The sequence below is a fragment of the Pyxicephalus adspersus genome, chromosome 3 (genome assembly GCF_032062135.1).
Source record: "Pyxicephalus adspersus chromosome 3, UCB_Pads_2.0, whole genome shotgun sequence".
NCBI classification, from domain to species: Eukaryota; Metazoa; Chordata; class Amphibia; order Anura; family Pyxicephalidae; genus Pyxicephalus; species Pyxicephalus adspersus.
Genome location: NC_092860.1, coordinates 17,535,014 through 17,554,295, shown reverse-complemented (window position 1 = coordinate 17,554,295; position 19,282 = coordinate 17,535,014). Strand labels below are relative to the sequence as shown.

General features: G+C 38.1%; 2 protein-coding genes across 4 annotated transcripts in view; one reads left to right on the top strand and one right to left on the bottom strand.

Annotated features, from left to right (window-relative positions):
• The window catches only part of LOC140325733 (phosphatidate phosphatase LPIN3-like), a 53,797-nt gene extending 51,974 nt beyond the window's left edge, over positions 1 to 1,823 (bottom strand). For both annotated transcript variants that reach the window (XM_072403735.1, XM_072403738.1), the window contains exon 1: positions 1,728 to 1,823. The gene's annotated coding sequence lies outside the window, so the exon portion shown is untranslated. The remainder of the gene's footprint in view (positions 1 to 1,727) is intronic.
• MYL9 (myosin light chain 9) overlaps positions 204 to 19,282 on the top strand; it is a 28,369-nt gene continuing 9,290 nt past the window's right edge. Inside the window, exon 1 of one of the 2 annotated variants that reach the window (XM_072403740.1) lies at positions 204 to 264. The gene's annotated coding sequence lies outside the window, so the exon portion shown is untranslated. Of the gene's footprint in view, positions 265 to 11,121; positions 11,275 to 19,282 lie in introns of those variants that run through there. The other variant, XM_072403739.1, reaches the window with a different exon arrangement.

Below are 19,282 nucleotides of genomic sequence, written 5' to 3'. Positions count from 1 at the left end.
CAATACACCTTATCCAGTATATGTTACAAACCATCAAAAAATGTTATTTAACAATTATTTTTAATGCACCACACCTCAGAGAAAGCACCCTGCATACCACCACCGCACCCCAGCCCCATGCGTTGAACAGCTTACCTTAACTCTGCTCCTTATACTTTGCCCTACACCTTCCTGTGTACCTCCCATTACCTGTTTGCAATGATCTCACACTAGTCACACCCACCGCACAGATCACAGGAGAAGCACGGAGACATACAAGTACAGGTAAGAGACACAACGCTGTATATTGTATAAATCAATAGTTCATAAATGTATTTCTCACCCATTTCCAGCACAGATAGAGTGTAGAGCTATGTAGAAGGGTGGTGTGCTGTTTTGATAATTTAAAATTTGTAAAAAAGGGAAAAATTCTAGTTTATTAGTGACATGACGGAGCTAGTACAGTATTTCATTCACGACTCGTATTGCAAGGCAGATTTTAAATAATACAAAGGGTGCAGCTAGAGCATTTCGGCTGGAGGGGGTCGGCTTAAAAAATCAATATAGTTAATGTGCAGGAACAGTCTATGTTTTGTCATGGCAATTGTCTCTGGTTTTGAACCTTGAGCTGTTTTACAGTAAAAATTAAACACATTATTAAAATCTTAAATGGTATTATATTGTATTTTAATTATACTTTAGTTTTAACGTTCAACTGCACAGAAATTAATGTTTTAGATCTGCTTGGTTACTTACTAGCAGGATGAATATGGTGCCTTTATAAGTCGCAGACTTTCTTTTATTGCTGTGGCCATTACAGCCACCGTTTCTGTCTAACTGCTGGGAAATTAGCAAATAATAAGGAAGGGGTTATCCACCCTCAACAAATGTTCTCTCAATATAACATATATAATGTGAAATAAGTAATTGAAGAATTTAGAGCTAACAGGGTCAGTCTCTGTAATACGTTCATTTGTTCAAGGGTAGACAACCAAAAGCAGGTTGACAGATCATGGCAACCTGCCACCGAGGCTTAGGATCATTTTACTGTATCAATAAAATATGTTGATTTTGAATGTATTCATTAATTTGATGGGTTTGGAGAATAAACCTTAGCCGAATATGTTTGGTCATTGTCAAGTGTGATTAGGGTCAGATTTAAACTTTTTCTAACCTAGACCGGCGAGCTTGTGCTGCCTTCCCTACCTTCCTGATCAATAAAAGCCTTTGACACAGTACAGGGGGTATCTGCTGTCTGAACTTTTCTTTCCTGGCATCATCCTTGCCTGAATTCTCCAACAACCCTCCCTCACCATGCAGGAAAGTGCAAGAGGCTGTAAAAGGACTGGGATCCCCACACAGGATGAGGGTGGTCTATCCTTCCCTTACTATTAAAGCATATAGGTTAACTTTTACTATTACCTCCCTTAGTCTACCCCCTTTATTATTACATACTTTAATATATCCCTTCCCTTTTGTATTACACTCTTAATTTATCATCTCCTTACTGACAGACCCCACCTCCATTTACTATTACAACCCTACAGTGACCCTATTCCTTTTATACTCCTCTAATCCCCTGTAATCATGATACCATAACATCTACCTATGCTCTTTACTATTACATGCCACAATCTAGCCCTCTATACTGTTACACCCTGTAGTTTACACCTCTTTATTAATACACCCTCCTAAACCTTTACCCTATAACTTATAAACCCAGTCTCCCCCACTTCTCTCATGATTACCTGGTATTCTTCTTCAGTGTATTCTTGGATTTTCTCCTCTCTTCCCTTTATACAGGGGGCATGGATCAGCGTTTAAAGTTAATGCAAACTTCTGCCCAACTTACACCCTCTAATATTTGCACTCCCAGTCACATGACTTCCACCGCCCCTATTCTGGTACCTTTAAGCCGACAGCTATCAATTCCATATCCGTTTCCCAAGTCTAGAGATCAGTGGGCTGGACTTCCCATCATCTGACTCACAACCCAGACTGGTAAAAGTGAGGAGAGAGCAAGCTGGTATGTTAGATTGCTTGGGGATTGCAGCATCTCCCAAATCTCCCCAGATTGGCCAGGGAACACAGGTGTTACCCAGGTGTACAAAGGACAGTACAGTACGGGAGCTGCATGGTGGGCACAGGATCCCCAGACAAGTCAAGCAGGGCAGAGGAGGCAGCTGAAAGCAGTGAAGGTATTGCCAGGGGTTCAAATAGTGACAAGACCCCTAGTGACCATGACACCCTTGGCCACAGCCTAGCTGTCAAATCTGGGCCTAACAAACATTTCCAACAAATAGCAAATGACTTTTAAGAAATCCATTCCAGATTTGCTGGTTCACCCAGGTTCACCGATGAAAGTGTATCTTCTCCAGTCTTAGAGAGCTTTAATAAATCAGGCACCTGAAGTGCAGAAAAGTAAGAGGAAAGGACTACAGAACCATGGCCTGTTCCTCTTCTCCACACCATATATGAAGTTTTTTTTGTAGTCCTTTAAAAATTTCTGAACAGTCAATAGAGACTGAGAGCACAGAAAGTTTTAAGCTGATTTTCTTGCAACATTGGGTATTGGGTAAAATAATTTGTATTTTGTAACAGATAAATGGAGACCAAATAAGATCTTTTATTAGAATGTACATATCCTTTAATTGTAAGATAGCCAAATGTGTACATTGTCAGTCAATTTCAATCACTTTTGAACCACCATTGCATAGATAATTGTTAAAAACTTAGCAATCTACTACCCACAATTTAAATTTGCCAAATGTAAAGTTGAAACTGGGTAATACATGATGAGATACAATACAGTCTAATGAAAGATTGAATTAAATAAAGTGAAAATGGGGGATTTTGTATGAAAAATTATATTTGAAATAGGGGCATTTTGTATTCATATATTGATCCCATCAGATTAATTTAAACTATGATATTATACCTAATAACTACTGTGCTGTGTAATACTTTAACATGTTATCAATAACGCCTTCTAATATTATTAATGTCTTCTATTGCTTTGTAACCATAATAGAATCAGATGTTCTTGAATGGTCACATTTTGGCTTATTACATTTGTTGAGGGAGGAGAGGGATGGGTTTCATACCTCAAATAATTCATGTGGCATATTAGCTGACAGCCAAACATTCAACTTATTCAAGTGTCTCTGCAAATGTGTTAACGTCATTATAACATATTGCTCATACTGGTAAAGTGTTAGGCGTCTCTTATTACTGACAGCAAATATTTTGACACTGAGCCCAAATTGTTATTTTCTCAGTTTATTGTTGAGGTTTCATTAGAGAAGTGACTCCATTGCCAGCATGCAAACAACAGATGACAGAACTGTTAATTAGTTCCTAAACATGTAAAACAGGAGAATAATGAGGAAACAATAATGATAGTGACAGTTCCCATTTTTTTCATGGTACAAGCATATAAGAGGCTATTGATCAAGTTGTATACAGACTTCTAACTGTGAATGCATCAACCATGTAAATTTGCTCTAAAATTATGATCAAACAAACATCATAAGCTGGAACTTGACAAATGTTTGCATTACTTGCCAAGAGATCCTCTCTCCCAGGAATGAAAGGTGATCTACCTTCCAAATGATCGTTTGGAACAAGATTTTTTTTCGTCCCTCTTTTCCCATATTTGTGCCTCTTTGTTTTCTAAAATATTGAACATTAAAAGTACCTTTTTAATTTACCAATTATTAGTGTTCTATTGCACCTAACTTTTTATGTATACTCCAAATAATTACTATATTATATATATATATGAATGTATGCCATGAATAGACCAGCTTTACAAGGTCAGTCAGATGTATATGTACAATACAACAATCCTCAGACAATAAAAGAAAGTACAGATATGCCAACTGGGCTCAGCCTGGTATTGTGTTTGCAAGGGAGGAGATGAGTGGCACTGGCTGACCTTACTCATGCCGGTTAGCTTTATGGAAAATGGCTGGATCAGGTTGCCTGGCAGGAGTCTATGGTTACACTCGAAGCACATTGCCCTTCTCCCTGTTATGTGAAATGGACCTGACTTAAAAAAAAATATTTATTATGTTATAGGGACATTTAAAAAAATATATTCAAGCATAACTAATGTCAGGAAAAATGTACATTGGTTTTAAGATTCTTTTTAAGATTAAGAGTGTGCTTTCTGGTATGTGAAGGTGCCTGGGCACTCCTGTTGCTACATCCGCAAAGCTGTGAGTGGGGAACGTGAAAACTATATTTATTTATATTTATTATTTTATATTTGTTAAAGCAGATATACTAGACAGAGTTTAACTGTTCACACGCCAGATTCTAGTCCAAAATTGTCCCTCAGCCGATTATCAGACGAGAACCATTGCACGTGTGTACGTAGCCTAAGGAAAGAAAAGTATTCATAGCTCTCAGAAGTTATGTAAAGGTACTGTATGTCCTACACATCTATATAGCAAATTTGTTTGAATCAATAAATAAGAGGGTACCATATCCTACTGAGACACTACTGATTAACTCATCATAAACAAAGTCTTTGTTTCCCCTGCAGAAGCATTTTTTTTGTGTAATGCGTCGAGCTTGAGAATGTAATGTTACAAATGTATGATGTCTATCGATTTCATATTTACAGTTGATCTCTGTCTAGTATATCTACAATAATAAATATCTGTTAAGTAATCAATCACTGCTTAATCCATTACACTTATTCTTTATTATTTTTATTTATCTTAATTTTAAAGAGCTGGCACTAAGCACTATGAAGGTGGAGGATACCCTCTCATTCCCTATTCAATTATTTGGTAAACCCAAGAATATTTATGTAATTATTTAGAAGCTTACCATTTAATAGATGTCCCTTGGTTTCCTTGCTTCAGGCTAAGTACTTTTCAGCAACAACAAAAAATACCTGTTGACCTTTTAGATTGGCAGTGTCTTTGTCACTTCCTTTGACCTGACCTGGAAGCCAAAAAAGAAAAAAACACTGTTATCTTACTGGTGTAAACTATTAAGCTTATCACCTCCTACTATATGTGATACAGATGTACAAGGGCAGACATGGATGAATTCCAGCTCTGGTAGCAACCAATGCTCTCTCCCTAGGCTATGTACACACATGCAATACTTGTCGTTGGAAAGGATCTTTAACAACCCTTTCCAACGACTAACGACTGCACGATACATGACGAGTGCTGTACATACAGCACCGCTCTGCTCTATAAAGAGGGGAGGGGGAGAACGACTGAGCGGCACCCTGTTCACTTCCATTATGATCATGGATCCGCCAGGATGGTCGTTTTGGACAATGAACAACAAGCGCTGTACACACGCAAGATTCTTGTCCAATATCGGCCCTGAGCCGATTATCGGACCAGAACCATTGCATATGTGTACCCAGCCTTCGATAGGGTAGAGAGGTAGGTGTAGACATTGATTACCTTAAAGTACACCTTCTGCTATATTAGACATTGACCTCTCCCCTTCCTGTATCACTGTTTTCACTTGTCTAATATGAAGGTTTGTCATCTGCAGTTCCAATTTGTTACAAATGGCTGTGTAATGTGTTGGTTTCTTATACATAAAGGGTAATAATATTTTTATTTATAATAATTTATTTTAAATGTATGACAGTCATGTTAAGCATACCTTTCAACTTGTGTGGGAAAGAGGAACAGATCATTGCAGAAAATGTGTATAGGCAAAAGACTCCTTACAGGGCCATATACAGCAAAAATTGATTAGCCGAACCCACTAGTACTCTTTTGGTATTATCTAAATTTTCTAAAAATTTATATACCACGGTGAAAAATGCTCTTTTTCACTTTTCTCTTCCAAAGACCTAATAAATATCAAATGCAATAAATTATAGACTTGATGGAAGGTTTTATGAATTATAATAGTTGTACTATTAAAATATTACATTTTGTTTTGGAGGTCTATATATTAGACCAACATAGGTGATAACTGATAAAGGGCAGAGGGGCAGAAAGGCAACTGAGGGACAGTTGGGAGCTATGTAGGTTGTGCAGAAGGACAGAGGGACTAAGAACAAATTGGGAACAGTTAAGTACTATGTGTAACGTAGAGGAGTTGCAGAATCTCATCTCCAGATCCAGATTCCTGAACTCAGTTCCATTTTAAATGCAGCTCCAGTTGTTTAGCTCCAGCTCAGCTACACTTCATGTAAAACATGTGTTTAGCTCCCAAGCAAGAACCTGGACAACTACAGAGACCTCATAAAGAGGAACTAGCATCATATATATTTACATTTTTAAATAGTTCAGTGATATGTATGTGTAGCACAGGTATTTATGACCCCTCACAAAGATTACAGTACAACCCCTGGCATCTGCTTTTCTCTACAAAAGAACAGAACCATCTTTGTTCAGGCATCATTCAAGGTCACCATTTACTTCCTGGTTAGATATGATAGCTCAAAGATGACATGATCATGTAAATCCTAATTATGTAAATACATGTGCAGTTGTTGACTGTGGTATAGTCACTGGACTAGAGTTCAGAGACTGATACAAGGTGGAGCTTTTTAGAAAATGCATACTTGTGCTGTTTATAGTTACATATAAGGAATTAGTCTATACAAACTTTGGGGCATGTTTCGACTAGTAGTATTTTACCGCTGGGTTTAATGCTCCCAGGGGCCTGAGGGCAATAACAGGCTGCACCCACTTGGTGTTATCAGGCATTTGCAAGTGGCTTTAAAAACCTAGCAGAGTATTTTTTTAACACTAAAGCTTGCATAGGTGGTGACAAGCAGCTCCAGTTCAATTCTATGGAGTTGGCAGGGCAAAGGTCCACCTAAAAGTTTACACTTGTTACAGTGCTGTGGTTCTGATGTCTCCAAAGAGCAGTGTCAACATTTCCCTAGTACAGGTTCTCTTCAATTATGTGCAAATAAAAGTGCCTAAAAGTCTTTATAGTGTTGGGTTATACATTTTTATACATTTATTCAATGACCACTTATAAGTTAGCTAAAGTTTGCAGTTCAGTGAAAGTACAATAGGGAGTTTCCAATGATTTACCTAGTGTAGATGTGTCATAGAACATTCATTATGGAGGATTATAGACAGGTTAGTCAATGATTAGCTCGACAAACAGTAAACTGAATGCTCTACAGAAAGGAATCCTGTAAGAGGATAATGAGGTAGATTGAATTGCTGACTCTTTTCTGAAAATGCAATTTGCCTGACATCAAGCTTATCTTTTAGCTCTGAAAGATGTGAAAAGAAAGAATTCTGACTTCACTCATTACATGATTGTGCCAAAGTCAGTGATTTTGTTTAAACTCCAGATACAGTGCGTGATAAACAAAGTCAGTAATGACTCCCTCTTTCTAAATACACATTTCCTTTTAAATCTAAAGCCAAGAACAAAACATTTTTAGGTTATATGATGCAGCTTACCAGGCTGCAGATGTGGTCACTGTGGTAGTTTGTCTTTTTAGGGTGTTTTCTTTACTTGCTCCTGGTGATCCAGCCACTAACAAACTTTCTCTACCAGGGTGACAACCCTAACTTGCAATACTCTATACAGAAGAGAAGCAAAATTTTCCCTAGAGCTTCTTTTCCTACATTATAAACCCATTGTCTCCATACCAGAGGGGAGGAATTGTGTAGTCCTCAGAATTACCTGGAAATAATAGAAAAAAAATGAATAAAATCAACATGCATTGAACTGATATAACAAAATGTTTTCAAGTTTATATTTTACAGACTAAAAGTATCTTAGTAGAAGCTTTTGGTTAGGGGTAGAATACCCTTTCATTTGCCGAGATAGATTGTGCAGTAGATATGCTAAGTGATGTTGTGCCTGCTCCAAGGACAGATTTTGTAGTGGTGAAGTGCTTGCTCTGTGGATAGATTTTGCAGTGGTGTCATGCTTACTTTGTGTATAGATTATGAAGCACTCATATCTGCATGTCTGAATGTACCATTGTACTCAGCTGTTTTCAGTATAAAGTTTACATGTCCGTGCATCCCTTTATAAATATTTATTCTCTGTTACCTTGGCTCCTTTAGTCTATGTATATAGAATAAAGGGAACCTGTCACTACAACATACAGATTCTTCTTCTGATTGTCCCAGAAGCCCCTTGAATCTGAAACACATTCAGCTTGCAAATCCTGTCATTGCTCCTCTGCATCTCATAATACAATGTGAATACCTTTTTAGTCTTAGCTGGGTTTACTTTTCATTGTGAGATGTTCGAGTATCATTCTCCTTAGCTCTCCAACCTTTGCATATTCTGGTTTCTGGGCTACATGACTTCCAAGCCCCTTTGAGGGACAGCTAGCGACAGGATTATGGACTTTGTAAAGCGCTACATAATATGTCGGAGCTATATAAATACTGTGTAATAATTATAAAAGGTAGTACTATGTGCAAGGACTTTGTGATATCTTCTCTGACCTATTTAAAGCAGAGGCAAACTGTGAGAAGGCAGGCTCTTTCTTGCAGAAGAAATACCCAATGTAATAAACTAACTTACCTGTCAGGTTGCAGTCTTCTATAGAAGGTACATTATTATTACTATTATTAAACAGTATTTATATAGTGCCAACCTATTACGCAGCGCTGTACATTTATGCACTTCATTGTACATTCTGCATATGATCTGGTGATGGTTTGAATAAACTCCCATGCAGATAAGTTATGTTATTCCAGCCTGGCTATATAAGGTGACTAAAGACCTAAAACCCAAAAGAAGACAAGGTGAAGATGTTGGTGCCAGCGAGGGAGTGACACAAGCTGAGTATAGTTCTGCTTTGGGGTCGATTTCTATACCTACAGGTCCCATTTAAAGGTTAGCCCCCAAAAAACAGAGAATTGGGTTTATAAGCTATTTTGGACTGGTAACGTGGATCCAACCCAGTCTGTGTATTTTAGGGTGGGTTTATGATATATATTTATAAATGTGTAGAGCCCTTTTAAGGGATTAAAGTCAGAGTTTCTAGACTGTTCCAGAACTTGGCTTCCCAACGGGACAACATGGTTGTCTGATGCTGCATAGGTGGCAGCCAATCACTGTCCTGATTCAGTATTTTTGTCTTAAGAACAAGTCAAAGAACATAAGTCAAAGTTGACTTTAAAGGCACCTTTTCATTTTTCAGATCTTTCGAAATATCTTCTGTTTCTTACAACTATATAAAAATATACAAAGTATATATCCAGTCAATCCAGGTGCATTTCACAGATTCTGCTATATTCAAATAACAGATCTCATTCACCTAAAAAACTTTAAGCCTCAGCTGTCATATGTTCCAGCGTTAGCATCTTTTCAAAATGGAGCTAGATGAGCAGCAGTGGTATCTATGGTCAGCCCCAAGCTTCACTTTATTATTGTAGAAGGATCCTACAAAATACACTTTTATTATTATTAAACAGGATTTATATAGCGCCAACATATTATGCAGCGCTGTACATTAAATAGGGGTTGCAAATGACAGACTAATACAGGAGGAAAGGACCCTGCCCTGAAGAGTTTACAATCTACTATCCAACATAACCCCACCAATAAATCTGCATCCTCCATTTTTGCCTTTCAATATGCTGGAATATTCCAGCTAGGGCAATCCATTGAGAGTAATGTTGAGAGATTTTCAGTATTTTTTGTCCTATGGGCTATTTTAGCAAGTCTATCGGCGTGTAGTTCTGAAATGCTCAAATGTTTGGAGAACTGGAACCGAGTGGGGGAGCACTCCTGGAGTCAGGGCTTGCTTATAGAATGAGTAGGTGGCCCTGAAGGCCTGGCTAAGTCTGGAAGCTAGAACCCTAAGGATAGGGAGCTCTAAATATGGGATTAAGACTTTATTGTAAAGCCCTCTCTGCTTTGGAGGTAGAACTATTATCTTTTGAATCTGCTTGGAAATTTCAATCAAGCTTGTGACTTTACATTACTGCAAGAAGTTGGACTGTATCCTATAAATCCCTGCTACTCTCACCCTGTCTCCTTTGTGTGTTGAAATTTTATAAAAAAAATAAAAAAACGTTCTGTGATCCTCTGTGAGTTTCTGAAGTCGCGGCACCAGGAAGAACCTGGGTACAGACTTTCCTACCATAAGTGCCACATATGGTGATATATGATATAATAGAGAGACGATTAGATTTTGTAAAGTGTTTAGGCATGATCTGAACGTTTAGGACAGCGAGCCTCCAGCGCGTTGGGGAAGCCCAAGTCGAGATCTAGCCCTAAATTTGTTTTTCTTTCAGTAAGTGAAATTAATGTCTTCAGTTGGGTTTTCATGCTGTCTAATCGGGGAAAATTCTCCTCTGGCTGACACCCATCACTGGGATGGGAAGTAAGGAAAGACCTTCCTAATGCAGACCAAATAACATAACCCCTACTAACCCCTTCCCACATTATCCAAAAAGAAAAATATAGACTTTTAGCTCAGTAGAATCAGTAGAGTGGCATAATCTCTTTCTCCCTCTTTCTCTAAAATAGTTTTCTAGCAACGACTTATCCCGGCTGTGACCCACGAACAGCATCAAGGGTGACCCAAAGACAGAGATCACAGCCACTTCACCTGCTGTGGCCCCTTAGATCAGCTGTCCATACATCTTTCAACAATCTTCTTTAGATTTACCATCAGTAGTACAAGAAGCTACCTGATTAGATACAACTTGTGCAAATTTTTAGGTAGGTCTTCCATTACATAGGGTAGATCTAAAGAAGACTAAATTCTCATTTACAGGAGTTTGCAAGACTCTCCCAGTATTTTTATTTTCATGATTTGGAGAATGCATCACCAGATGTTGGGAAGGAAGATAAGCCTGGAACATTTGCCTAGCCAATATCTACAGAATAATGAAATTAGAAGCAAACAACCATTGATCCTCTATATAAAAGATTTGTGAAATTGTAGTAACTGTACTGTGCACTGTACAATGTTGCTGCGCTCTCCCTGTACTATTCTCCCCCCTCATACACCCATACGCCCCATATAAGGAGGACTGGCAGTGATCCCCTGTGTATACAGCCTTGTAAAGAGGGTTCTTTGCACACTAACAGAAAGTAGGGCTGAGAACTATATAAGGGAGAATATCCTGTGTTTGGGTTTTTGATCTGTGTGTCCCACACATCCAGCATCCTCCTCAAATTCCTTCTCCTTGTATGGCCAAATCCCAGGCGGGAGGGCAGGCTGGAGAGAGGAGAGTGTCTTTCCTCATTGGCTGCAATCCCTTCTTTGGTTTTAGGACCCTGGGAAGGCTCCTGCAGAACTTTCCTGTGTTTGCTGATCCACAGAGGACAGTTCTGAGTTGCTGACTTCCTCCTGAGCAGGTAAGAGAGGTCTATGAAACTCCCATTCTTACACTTTGCCCTCTTTTGCATTAACACTTCCCCGCTTGATGTCCCATCATGCAGAGGATGAATACCTTCATCTGCCCCACCCAACCTAACCTTTCTCCTGCCTTTCTGAAACATCTAATTTAACAGCTTACCTGATCCTTGCCTTCTTGCTTAAGGCAGGTCTGACATCTGTCTCCTTTTGTGTCAAAAACAACCCATGACTCTGCTGAATTATTGCCAAGAACCAATGGCATCAGCAACTTCTTTCTTATGATTGTAATGATGCTTTACTAAGCAGTTTTAAATTTGTCATTTATTTTCCAGCATGTTGTTAGATTTATGAGTTATGCAAGTGATTGTTCATTGTTATTGTATTAGATTGCCTAAAGGCTGCAAACTATGCTGGAATCTTTACTAAGGCTACGTACACATGTGCAAAAATTATCGTTACGAACGATTAACGATCAACGATTATTCCTGATTATTTTAAATTGTATTGTGCACGATTCTGTACATGCTGTAACAATACGATCGTTCAAATATAATCCACCTATAATGTACACACACTAGATATGATCATTTGAACGATGTAGGAAGTGACGTGTACAGGAGAAAGTGTATCACAGAACCATCCACGATCACTGAACGACCGTACACACAATAGATAGCAATCGTCCCCCAATCAGATCCACCGGAGCGTTTGTACGTTTCCAGCGACATTCCTCGTTCATCGACGTAGTTGGCCAGTCATTGTGCACTTTTTTTGTTAACTATTATCGGATGATCGGTCGTTAGTTGTTCGTTTCCAACGATAAATATTGCACGTGTGTATGTAGCCTAAAGTATGGGAAATGACAGATCAGGGATATCTTTAAGATACCCCTATTGTTCAATGTGGCCAATAATTGTTGAGGACTGAGGGGGATTGCATGATGAACTGATAGATCTTGGGGCAATAATTCATCTGCTACTGAGTGCCGGAGAAAAGGACAATACTGGGCATTTATAGGAGGTACATGTACATGCTTGGCAAGGAAAATTGTTGACCTTCCAAAAGCTGCTTCCTAAATTACTTTTAAAATGTATTTTTCCTAATGGGTTTCTTCAGCAAAGCCGTTTGGGGCTGCTGGTAATGGGGGTGTTGTAACTTCCTCAACCAATAGAAATGTGTCCCATTAACGGTGTAAATTCTGATTGGCTATGATGCCTTGTATCATCACAGCTCCTTGCTCTTTGATACCATACACCCCATATATGTCCATAGAATGATAATCTGAATATTTTATGATAAATAGACATTGTATTATTCTTATCAATCACCAAACTGTCTGACCAGCTGAATCAAGGTGAATGCAATAACTCTTTCCAACAGTCTATGCAGCAAAAACATCATAGACGATTGTATTGGTGATTGATTTTTTTTGATCAGAATGTCATTTAATCATTGATCGGATAAGGCAGATTTTTTTTGTGGATTGGTAACTATCATATTGAAATTGAAACCACTATTTGTGTCACAATGGATGTATCATTTAGACATATAAAAAACAAAATATTGAACAAGGGGGCGGTATATTAAATACTTTGTACATTTTCATCAAAGTTTTAATGTTCGTAGGAATGATTGAAAATGACACTGAGAGAATTTTGCATGGTGTATACCCAGAATTAACATGGCAGGAAAGTTCCCAAGTACTAGTAATTATGTATGTAATGTTGTTTGCTGAATCAGTAAAAATAAGGTGTACGGCTTTGTATCAAATCATTACAATTCTGATATCTGCATTTATGCAAATTAACCCCTCTCTATGCTTTTGTATTCAGCAAATTTTTTACACTCAGTGTTTTGTCATATTTGTAATTCAACTAATTATTTTGTAATTCAAAAAACCACCATTTTAAAGCCCCATGGTGCCCATATTTTAATAAATACTATGTGTGTTTTATAAAACTACAAGTCCCAGCACACCCCAACAGACAATGGGTAGAATTTGTAATTTAACACTAATAGGGCAGCCTAAGGGAACTTAAAATTCATCTAATTCAAAGGAATCCCCCTAAAATTATGATCAGATGGTTAGAATCCACAACAAACCAAATGATAGGCCAGCGTTTGGGGCTTTCTCCAGAGGTTGCAAGGGGTTCTTTGAGCAATGAACATTTTGTGCCACTCAGGTCAGATTAAGTTACACCAATGATTTTTTTGGGTATCTGAAAGGGTGACATTATTCCCACTGGCCAGCAATGTAGAATAAATTCTTCCCACTGACCACCACACTGTAAGCTGTGGATCTAATAATTATGCCAGGGTTACCCTGCAGACCTGAAAGTTATTTCAAGGGTTCCCCCATGTTAAAAAGTTTAATAAAGCTGTGTTAGACAATTTAATCTCAATGGTATTTTCAATTTGTATAACAATTGACAATTGTAATGCATGTAATTATTCACGTGTTGATGTCCCTTGATAAAATATCAATGATATTGATAGACAATATCCGTAGTCTTGTTTCTAGATAGACAAGACTACGGATATTGCACCTTAATAAATATAAAATACAAAGGTAATAAAAAATGATATGATGCTACATTCAATTATAGCTGGCATGCATGAAAAGAGGAGTTTTAAGGAAAATACCCATCACTGAACCTTGCTTAATTCAGATTGGCCAGTAGAACATGTTTTGCCATTGCATAACGGAAAAGCTATTGCATTGGAAAGTTGTCGTGAAGCAACGCTAGTGTGGTGCTGTCACATTACCACAATATCACCAATGATCAGTATCTACAGAGGTGTATGAAATAAAGGAGATCAGCAATATTTAATGAAGTTATCCTGTTCACGTGAATGTTGTCATTGTAATGTCACATGACCCACTTATTGATTGTAAAACTTTCACATTGTTACAAGAGACATCTGACATTACAAATGTTAACTATATGATAACTATGTGATATCTAGCTGCTGCTGATTCTTAACAATAAAATATATCTAAAGCCAAATTTTGTCCATATAGGGAGATTTTCCTTCACTTCCTGTTTCGATACACAACAGGAAATGAGAGAAAGTAGGAGAAAATTCTCTGTTAATTATTCCCATTGAACAATATTTTTTAATGTTTTCTTGTTACAGTTAGAACTTAAAAAAAAACACATTGGCTTTGGATATTCCTTTTCCTTTTTACTCATTATTTTCTAGAGTGCTGGTTAGTTTTTCATGGTTTAGAAGGACTATTTGCAAAAACAAAGTTTAAATAGTTGGAGAGATTCATATGATTTGGTAGTTTTTTAATGCTAGTTGAGCTCCATATACAAATCAACTATTGGCCATGTTCTTCCATACACTTCTATATGCATTGTGTATGGCCACCATACTCTATGCATGGAGGATATTACAACTTTGTGGTTGATATTGTAGGTCACGCGTGATTTTTTCATATGCATTACTACCAAATGCACAAGGACTGGTTCTTAAATCTGGTTCTCATGTGTTGGTGCACTAAGCTGCAACATATTGTTAATAGCATTCCAAATGCACCAACCCGTGCAAGGAATTTAAAAACAGCCGGAGAAGGAACAAGCCCTAATACTATATTCATTACATACGTGCCACAGTCAAAAGTGTAAATATGGGTTGGCAAGCCAGGCAGGATTTTCTCCTAATAAACTTCTGGGTGGTTGCAGTAAAAATATAAACTCCTAATTATCATTAAATTGAGGACGCAGACTGTCGGATTAATGAGCGTTCCTCTCTGTTAACCACACCATCACATCACTGGAACCTGTTATTATGTATTTATAGACTTTCCTTTATAATTATTATAACTTTTTATATTTTAGAGAGAAACGGCTAAGCGTACAGTAGAAACAAAGATATGAATTGTTTTATGTGGTGATATATATATTCCTGATTGGTTAATATTTAGATTCAGACACCCCTGCCATGTCAGTACGATAACAATGGTAATTATCAAGGTACCTGTGTCCTCTTACTGTTTGTCATCCTAATGGTAAAGCATCACACGACGAGGGTCCTACCCACTGTCCAAGAAGTGCCCCCATAAAACATATGTTTTAAGTGGCTCAGTTTATGTCTGTATGATGATCCTTGGACAAGCAATCAATGTGCCAAAACACAGGGCTTATTAATGATAATGACAGCACATGAAAGCCCACAAAGGTGTAAATCCAGAAAAACTCTTCACATAACTATGCAAATCAAATTGAGAACATGCATACATAACCCAAACCAAACGATCTGTTGATCCAATGATGGGGTCATCTGACTTTTCTTGTAAATTAAGATTTGGGATGATGCCACCTACCTCTAAGGCATCCTTGTTGGCCCATATGTGCCTTTAGTGGTGACTAGGGACCCTCATCTCATTAAGTACAAACAGGCTTTTTATTCCCAGAAAAAATCAATATTTTCATACTATTTCAGATGCCTTCATCCTTGGATTTGGGGAGGTTTTTGGCATTGGTTTTAATTAAGACAACCTCTACTGATATATGGGTTAAATTCTGATACCGCAACTTTGCTCCAGGTTTAGTTTTATATACACTATGATTAGGTTGATGACTAAAATGGCTATTGCATATCATACTTCAACTACTACCTAGTCACCAAAATTGATCACATATAGACTTACAATTTTGTCCATGTATAGATAGACCGGCAGCGTAATAATGTCCATAGATGGACTGTTACAAGCAGTGTGGGCTACCCCAGCATCCCCTGTGACATCTGGATAACATTCAGCTGTGCAGAGGGTTTACTGGAAGGTAGTCGCAGGCCCTTATTTGGGGCTCCAAGAATTTGCAGCATGGAAAATTTGCGTCGAAGCCATAGAGTATAGGAAATGATTGGAGGCTTGTATTAAAAATAATCTGTAGACTGTCACTTACTTCACTTGCTGCCTGCTTCTCTAAATCACAGCCAGGACACTCATTTTTTAAGAAGGAGGTCACCATAGTATGATTCTTCAGTGGCATATTTTTTGGAATTTTTGCAGATTGTAAATAAACTGCATTCTCATGGTCGTTTCTGGATCACTAAGTAACCACCTACTGACAAGAATTATTCTAATTCCAGCAGCGGAGTCCCTCTACCTCCTCACTATAGAACAGACCAAGCAGTATGTCTGTACAGTTCTTGTTCATTCTTACGGTCTGCTGAAATGTTCACTAACAACTTTTTTTAGGGACAACTGGGGTTGGACAGGCCCATAGGATCTAGGATCTAGGATCAAATACTCCAAAAATATGTTTTTTGTGCAAGGGTCCCTGGCCTTGCTTCCTTATAATAAAAAAGTACCACTGTGCCAGGCAAGCTATGCTTTCTGGTGGGCCCTTTTCCTTACTACGTCTGGTGGGTCCCAAGTGTGACCCATGTGTGATCACATGGTACACACGTACATGCACACGTAAAATATTTGTCAGTGGAAATGATCTTTCATGATCCTTTCCAACGACAAATGACTGCACGATGCATGAACGAGCACTGTACATACAGCACCGTTCTGCTCTATAGAGAGGGAGGGGGGAGAACAACATTGCGGCACCCTGCTGTGCTCTGTCCCCTTCACTTGCATTACTATCGTTCATCATCCGATAATGGACAATGAGCGCTGTACACACGCAAGATTCTCATCCACTATGAGCCCTGAGGCAGTTATCGGACAAGAATCGTTGCTCATGTGTAGCCTAAGTGTTTATATAAATGCTTAAGGAGGAGGGATGGACAAACAGGTTTGGGTGCTGCTTATCTCAGGGGTAAACAATAATGATTAGTCTGCTGTCTCCCATTGGTCTGCCAGTTTGTGTTTTTGCCTTTGCCATTTCCTGGGGTCAGTAAATAATGACTAAATGCCTATAAATCCACCGGTAACTGCAAGTCATGCTGCTAACTGCAAGTTTTGCCCCCCATATTTGGTGATTTTCAGCATGCCATGGAGGTAGTGACAATTGCCATTGGTAGTCGGTAGCCCTCTTTAAAAAGTCTCTTTCCATGCAATCCCAATATCCACTCCTTGTATCAGCAAGGATCCTGGCACTCAGTCGATTTGTGTAGGAATTGGAGAATATCGCCATCCTTGGCATTTTTGGGGAGATATCTACCTGTCTTATTTTCCTCATGCTTGAAATGCAACATCATTAAACACAGTGCAGAGATCAAACAGTAAGAAAAAACAACTATGCACATTAAGCTAACCAGATTCCCATCCAAGCAAATGTGTTGTTGTTTTTTATTTAAATGGTAGTTTGACTAGTAAAAAGAGCAAATGCAAATTGTTCTAATGATTATGACGACATTCACCATGTTTGTACAGGTAAAGCAGATTTCTGGCATTTCCTCTACTCTGTGTAGTTAGATGTTTGACTTTCTCAATGGCATTAGAAGAATCCATAAGACGAAAAACTAATTCCATGTATGGCTGGGGTCATGTCATAGCCTTGCATGGCTGCAATCCAGACAGATGAAAATATCTCCCCTTCACAAAAAGTTTCCACTGAATAATCCTGAGATTGTAAATTTAAGGAGGATTTTACAAGGGGCATTGTAATATAGTAACTGTTGTGTGACTGAGTGCACTTCCAGTGTAAATTGTAACAATTAGGTAGCTGGGAATGATTGAGGAAGGGGAAAGGGGGAGGGGGGTGTAGAGAGGCATTTGCCTCCCAGGCTAGTAAGACACATGCTGTCACTTTTTGCGCATGGCTGACATGTCCAGTCACTTTTCAAATCAGTAATAGATCCATTGGAAGTGTCAAAACACTGCATACATGCGTATAATATTCTGCTCTTTTAAAAATTCTTATTTTTTTAAGTGATCAGAATCTTGTTTGGATTTTATCCAAATACTTATTCACAGAGTTTACAAATAATATTATTATTATACAGTATTTATGTAGTGCCAACATATTATGCAGCGCTCTACAAAGTCCATAGTCATGTCACTAGATGTCTCTCAAATAGGCTCACAATCTTATGTCCCCATCATAGTCATGTCATTAACACAGTCTAAGGTCAATTTTAGGAAGCCAATTAACCTCACTGCATTGTTTTTGGAATGTGGGAGGAAACCGGAGTACCACCCACGCAAACACAGTGAGAACATACAAACTCCATGTAGATAGAGACCTGGTTGAGATTTGGCAAATGTGCCAACTTCTGATTGTAACTTGTGTTTTATGGGATTGTAAAACTCCCCTTAGACATTTTGTGACTAAATACCAAAAGCTGCAAGGGAAACCGATGCTGGGAAATGTGTTTTCAATAAACCATGTCATTAGGTAATACTCACCTTTTACTATACTCACAAATAACTGTTATGGTACATTTTCTCTGTGTTAAAAGGGCCACCTTGTTGTGTTTTCTCCCTTCAGGTCAGAAGTAGCATCTATATGAGTGACAAATTTGTAGCATGGTGTAGTAATCTTCCAGTATGATGGATAGTTTCTATGCAGAAAGTGCACAATAAAGTAAACCTGTGCAATAGCAATAGGATCATTTAAAAGCTGATAGAATCTCATGGTTATCTTCCTATTGCTCATTGACCACTTTATTCACTTCCAAGAGGCTATTAATATTTTTACATAATATTTATGTAGCACCAACATTTTCATATATATATATATATATATATATATATCATATTGGAATATAATTATGTGATTCACCCCCCCTCCCCTGGTATAAATTTAGATATATTTCCTAATAACTTGCTGGTGGGTAAATGGAAATTGACTGCATTTTATAACAACGTTGATCGTATCGAAATACAACTGCAAATCTGTGTTTGGCAAAAATTACAACCCTTGAAAAAATGTAAATACAATCTGTCTCAAAATAAATGAATGGCGGTTGCCAATGCTGGCCTCTAAAAATGCTAGATCCCTAATAGTTCGATGTTTACAGTATGCTTGGTCTGGGGCTGAAAAGTTCTGAAGTCAGACAGAGCAAAGCATCAAGTAATGTCAGGGGAACTGCAATGGTGGC